This window comes from Moschus berezovskii, chromosome 15 (assembly GCF_049115385.1).
Source record: "Moschus berezovskii isolate FMDL1 chromosome 15, NW_MosBer_1.0, whole genome shotgun sequence".
In the NCBI taxonomy this organism is placed as follows: domain Eukaryota; kingdom Metazoa; phylum Chordata; class Mammalia; order Artiodactyla; family Moschidae; genus Moschus; species Moschus berezovskii.
Window position 1 is genome coordinate 23,858,899 of NC_142474.1, and position 5,868 is coordinate 23,864,766.

The following is a 5,868-nucleotide window of genomic DNA, read 5'->3' on the forward strand; positions in this document are numbered from 1 at the left end:
TACCGTCTGAGCTACCAGAGAAGCCCAGCAACCTTATCTTGGTTGATTGTCTCCTGTTTAGATTCTAGGCTTTTGAAGGCAGGGACTGCTTTCTGCTTCATCCCAAGTACCCAGGACAGTGCTGGCAGCACATAGGCCCCCCAGGCAATAGTCATTGAATAAATAGAACTAAACACTTTTCCAGTCCCTACCAGAGAGCCAGTGGGTTAGCAAGGACTCCATGTAAAGGATATGGATTGTGTGATGTTCAACATCACCTCACCCTAGTCCCAACCCTGATGTTCAGAGTGATCTGGAAGGAAATAAAGATAAGTAAAGGGACTTACCTGGTGGTCCAGTGGTTAAGAATCTGCCTGCCAATGCAGGGGACATGGATTTGATCCCTGGTTCAGGAAGAGTCCACGTACTGAAGGCCAACTAAAGTCTGTGTACCACAGCTACTGAAGCTCTTGCACTCTAGAGCCTGTGCTATGCTACAAGAGAAGCAGTGAGAAGCCTGCACACTGCAACTTGACAGTACCCGCCTCCCCCCACTTGCCACAACTAGAGAAAGCCTGAGAAGGCCCAGCAAGCCAAAAGCAAATTAATGAACTTTTTAAAAAAGGTGAATAAGGTGGTGTTTGTAAATAGTTTATAGCCTTTCAAGCATTCCTATCTCACTGTCTACTTCATTTGGTATCACAGGGGCGACTCAGAGGGACTCCCCCAGAGTTCTGGGTTTGGTGGGCCGAGACACTGCACAAATAATAAATTTGTAAATCCTTTCTACCTCTGTTATTGCATTGCACCCTCAGGTTAAAAAAAACTACCCCACACTCAGCGATAATGCAAAAGGAGAACTGCGTGTCCTTTCAGAAACATGCTGGAGCATCCTTTTAACAGGCCCACTCAAGGGTTATCTAAGTCTCTAGGGGAACAGATCTTTTTCTGACTTGTCATTTACTCATTTGCTAGGCCCCAAACACGGGGAAGTTCTGTGTTCACTTGTAGGTTTATTTATGATTTTTGTCCAGTAGAAAAGGTCATTCTGAAGGTTGCAGTTGTTTTGCCTTGTAGGAGTTTAGGCAGTTTCACTCTGCAATCATTTTTTCAGCATTTTGTCTTTCATTGATTATAAACTTTCTTATACTCTTTGAACCAGCTTAATAGCCCTGCTGATTGGTTAAATGCTAATGAATTACAGATAATTTTAGCACGTGCTTACTCTTTTAAACAAAGTCTTTATTTTCAAGGAAAAAGTACCTTTTCTCATTTTCTGTTCTTGGCATAAATTTTAATTATTTCCAGGAAGCAAAACTTCCTGAACCCCTTTCAGTGTCATCTAAAACTTGAACTTTCTCTATTTCTGTGTAAAATGAGCTGTGCAGTTCTATCACCCTTTTTGACTTCAAACTTTTCTTGGCCAAAATAACAGTACAACACCAACATTTCCTCTATGCTCTTCATCTATGACACCAGCTCCTACATCTATGAAGTGTTTTACAGTCAAGCCAGAACATGGAGCTACTCTCCCAAAGCATCCAGAAGGAAAGGCTGGCTGAATTTCAGGCCATGATCAGGGCCATGACATGCTCTGAGAGCCGAGCAAAGAGGAACCGCATGCCGCCTCCTCCATAACCTGGGCGGCCTTGCTGGGGGAGATGACTTATGCCTCTTGAGAGCAAGACACGATTGGGCAGAATGTGGGCTCAAGAGAGAGCAGGGAGGATAATCACTTAAAAAGAAAATTATTTATTTGCCTGCACAGGATCTCAGTTGTGTCATTCGGGATCCTCACTGCAGCGCACCGACTCTCTAGCAGTGGTGTGCATGCTCAGTAGTGTGGGGCTCGGGTTTAGATGCCCCCAGCATGTGGGATCTTAATTCCCTGACCAGGGATCAAATCCACAACCCCTGCAGTACAAGATGGATTCTTAAACACTGGACCACCAGGGAACCCCTTGGCACACACTTACTTTTTATTGTATGAGAGTTGTGTCTTTAAGTTTTAAAAAACTAATCTTTGGGGACCATCTTTATAAGAGCGGTTGATCATCCCTGTATTCCAGATGAGTCTGTTGAGGCGCAGAGAGATACAACATTTGTCTCCATGAGCAAAAGTGAAGCTGGGTCTTGACCTTAGATTGGCCTGACCTCAGCGCCCCCGGTCCTTCAGCAATACCACACTCTCGTGCACAGTGCTGTTCTGGGCACTTTATAAACCCTTCCACTTAATTCTCGCAACTCAACAAACGACATGTTGCTATCTGCATTTAAGGACTAGAGTCGGGAAAGAAGTCACTCAATGTCACTCAACTCTTTGATGGCTGGCAGCAAGCCTTTTGGAAACCGGCAGACCTGAGTTTCAACTCTGGCTCACAGCCTCTTTAGCTAAGTGACCTTAGGCAAGTTGTTCACCTAACTCCTCCGAGTCAAACTGTATTATGGGAAGAAGAGCCCCTTCCATGTGGGGGCTGTTGGTAATACTGACAGGCAAATCTAGGCCTGGGGCCTCCAGGCTCACAGTGACACCAGCTTCTCTTGTTCTGGAATCCAGGGGGAAAGAGCAGTTGATTTGTTGCTGGCTCTTCCTTGTCTTTCCAGGTGGCGCTAGTGATAAAAAAAAAACCCGTCTGCCAATGCAGGAGATACAAGAGATGCAGGTTCTATCCTTGGGTTGGAAAGATCCCCTGAAGTAAGAAATGACGACCCACTCCAGTATACTTGCCTGGGAAATCCCACGGACAGAGGAGCCTGGCGGGCTACAGTCCATGGGGTCGCAAAGAGTAGGACATGACTGAAGCTTCTTAGCATTTTCCCGGGCTGACTGGCATAAGGATCCTGGAAGGACAGGCAAGTACCCGGTGAAAATGGGAGGCAGAAGCTGCTGGGCAGGAGTGTGGGGGAGCTCAAAGGAGTCCCCAAGTTGAGCGCAGGTGTGGACTTCTGGGCCGGGACTCCAGTCAGTCAGCTGGGGACAGCAATAGAGCCTGGGCTTTGGGGTCAGGCAGCTGGAAGTTCTCAGAGCTCCAGTATCCAGATCTGTAAAATGGAATAATAATGACTCTTCCCTGTTTTCAGATTATTGTGAGGCCTCCAGGGACAGTGGGCTTAGCTCGAGGGGTGCTATTCTAGGCTGTTCTCTGGGACCTCAACCCTTGTCTGTGGCCTTTCTAAAGCCTGAGGAGGTTATTGATCATGTACTGATAAGGATAATGATGGTAGAGAACATCTGGGATAGATTATTGGCCACTCGGAGGTCCTCCTTCAGAGTTTTGGGTTTGTTGGGTCAGAAACATGGCGCAAATACACAGCCAAGGGTCACTTAGGGCTTTGCAGTTTACAAAGACTTCCACGCAGTGGCATCACGACCTCGTGTGAAGACAGACTCTCTGTGTCAAGCATTCTGTTAAAGGCCTGGCAGGCTTCATATTTTACTCTTCCAGGTGAAGTAGGTGGGTGTCTCGACCCTCATTTTTCACCTGAGAAGAATGAGGCACAGGAGAGTTAGTGACTTGCCTAAAACTACACAGATAACAAGTGGCCGAGTAGGGGCTGGAGCACAGACAGCTGAGTTCCCGAGCTGGCCTTTTGAGTGGAGGGACCCACAGCAAGTTGGAGGCTCAGAGGCATCTGGAAGGACCTGAGGCTCCTCTGGCCACTCCTGCCTGGCCTTGTGCCCCACTGTGCCCCCTGGAAGTGGCTGGAGGGGAGAAGAGAGGATGCCTGGGGCACTGAGCCTGAGGGGGAGGCTTTAGGGCGCAGGCCAGGGAGGCAGGGAAGAAAAGGATGCAGGGAAGGTCTCTGTCCCTCCAGAGCAGCTGAAGGGAAGATAAAGTCCTAAGGAGATGTAACTAGGGGCCCAGATGAGGAGGAAAGGAAGAGGCTGGGAGGCGGAAGATACAGCTGCAAGGGAGGAAGCCGAGTCTGGAGTCTCAGGGGAGAGTGGAAGGGGTGGGCTGGGGACAGGCCAGGCCCTTGGCCCAGGGTTCTGGACCCCTGCCACTCCAGACTCCACAGATGGGACCCTGCGGAGGGACCCTCAGCAGATACCCCTTTCACGCCTGTGCTGCACAATGCTGGTGCCACCAAGGTGAGCCCGGAGTCCCTGCCCTCAGTGGCTCACACACTCTGAGCTCAGCTGAGTGACCAGATGGGCACTGTCCAGGGCATTCATTCATTCAACAAATACCTATGAAGGGCTCACCGTGTGCCAGTCTGGGCTCCTAGCAGGAAACTAAGTCCCTCTGAGGAGACACTAAGTTCCAATTCAAGGAGCCCCCAGTCTCACGAGGAGACAGACAAAACACAGGAAACAAATCAGTGTACGATAATATCAGGTCAGGCTATAAAGCCCGAGAGGTGAGCAGAGCTGTTTTATGAGGGTAGTCCGGGAGGGCCTCTCTGAAGTGACATTTGAACAAAGACCTGAAATCTTGGGGCAAAGGAACCTCACTCACGCCAGCATTGATTACTCTGTTAGTAAAATTCTGCCATCTTCTCTCCTCTGTGGACTCACTCCCAGGGGATGTCACCCAGCCCTGTGACTTTAGCCTACCCATGCCCTGATGACTCTTAAAGGTAGATCTAACATGTAGGCAATTCCCTGGTGGTCCTGTGGTTAGGACTGTGTGCTTTCACTACCAGGGGCATAGGCTAAATCCCTGCTCAGGGAACTAAGATCCCACAAACTGAGGGACAGCCAAAAAAAAAAAAATCTAACATGTGGATCCAGGCTCTCCCCTGAGCTCTAGATGCTGATATCTGCCCATCAACGTGCCCACCACTGTTGCTTCTGCAATTCTCTCTGTCAATAAAGGGCCACCCTTCATGCCGCTGCTCAGGCCCAACACCAAGGAGGGACCTCCTTGACTCCTCCCACCTCACCCCTGCTTCTTGTCCTGTTGGTCCCATCTCTAACATACATCTGGAACTCCATCCCATCTCCCCTGTCCCACCGTCACTTTCATCTGGCAGCTGGATTGTGATGGCACTTAGACCACATCAATTTCAGGTTGAGAGCTGATGGCCAGGGGCAGGTGTGGGCTTGTGAGGACATGGCCTGGGGTCCCAGGTCTAGACTGAGTCTGGCCTAGGCTACTGTCTGTCTTGTGATCTTCAGTAAGCTGCCTCCCCTCCTAGTTTCAGTTTTCTCCTCCCCGAGGTGGGGATGAATGTGTCTGCCTCACTGGGCAGTGGAGAAGGTACAGTGAGATAACTCTGTCCTTGGAGGGGAGAGGAGGCCACCAGCAAGAGGCAAGGATTTTGTTCGACAGGTGCTTATTGCACCCCAACTATGTGCCTGGCACTGTACTTGGTTCTGGAGAGGTGATGGTGGCAGACAAGAATGTCGCTGTCTTTGCTCTCAGAGCTTTAATGGTGGTAGGAGAATGGGGAGACCAGGAGGGCACTCCCGGCAGGGGCATGGCATAAGCCAGGGTGTGGAGGTGGGACAGATGGCAGTGCAGGGGCAGGGAACCAGAGACACAGTCTCTTGCCCTGAGCCATGGGAGGACTCGTGAGAACCTCAGACATCAAATTCGGTTCAGGGACCTTGCCCAGCAGGACTTGAGCCCCCCATGTAGAGGCCAAGGAAGGAGCCCTTGCTGCCAGACTGGAGGGAGCCACCTTCCTGCTCCTGTCACACAGCTCCCCCTTGACTGGGAGCCCCAGCCTAGGACCCTCCCCAGCAGGGACACCCGTCCCCAAGAAGCTACAGCCTGGCAGAATGTCTGGGGTGCTCACGATGGCATTTCTCACCTGGACCCCAGATCAGCTCCTGGTTGGGGAGGATCAGCTCCTTTGTGAGAATCACCTCATTGAGTCCCCAGTTCTCTGCCTCTGAGCCTGGAGGTGAAACTGTAGGAGTTAGGAAAAGACCTGTGTGTG

General features: G+C 50.3%; 1 pseudogene; it reads right to left on the reverse strand.

Annotated features, from left to right (window-relative positions):
- Window positions 1-1,277: 1,277 nt before the first annotated feature.
- On the reverse strand, window positions 1,278-1,811 carry LOC148775391 (deoxyuridine 5'-triphosphate nucleotidohydrolase, mitochondrial pseudogene; annotated as a pseudogene).
- Between the last annotated feature and the right edge of the window lie 4,057 nt (window positions 1,812-5,868).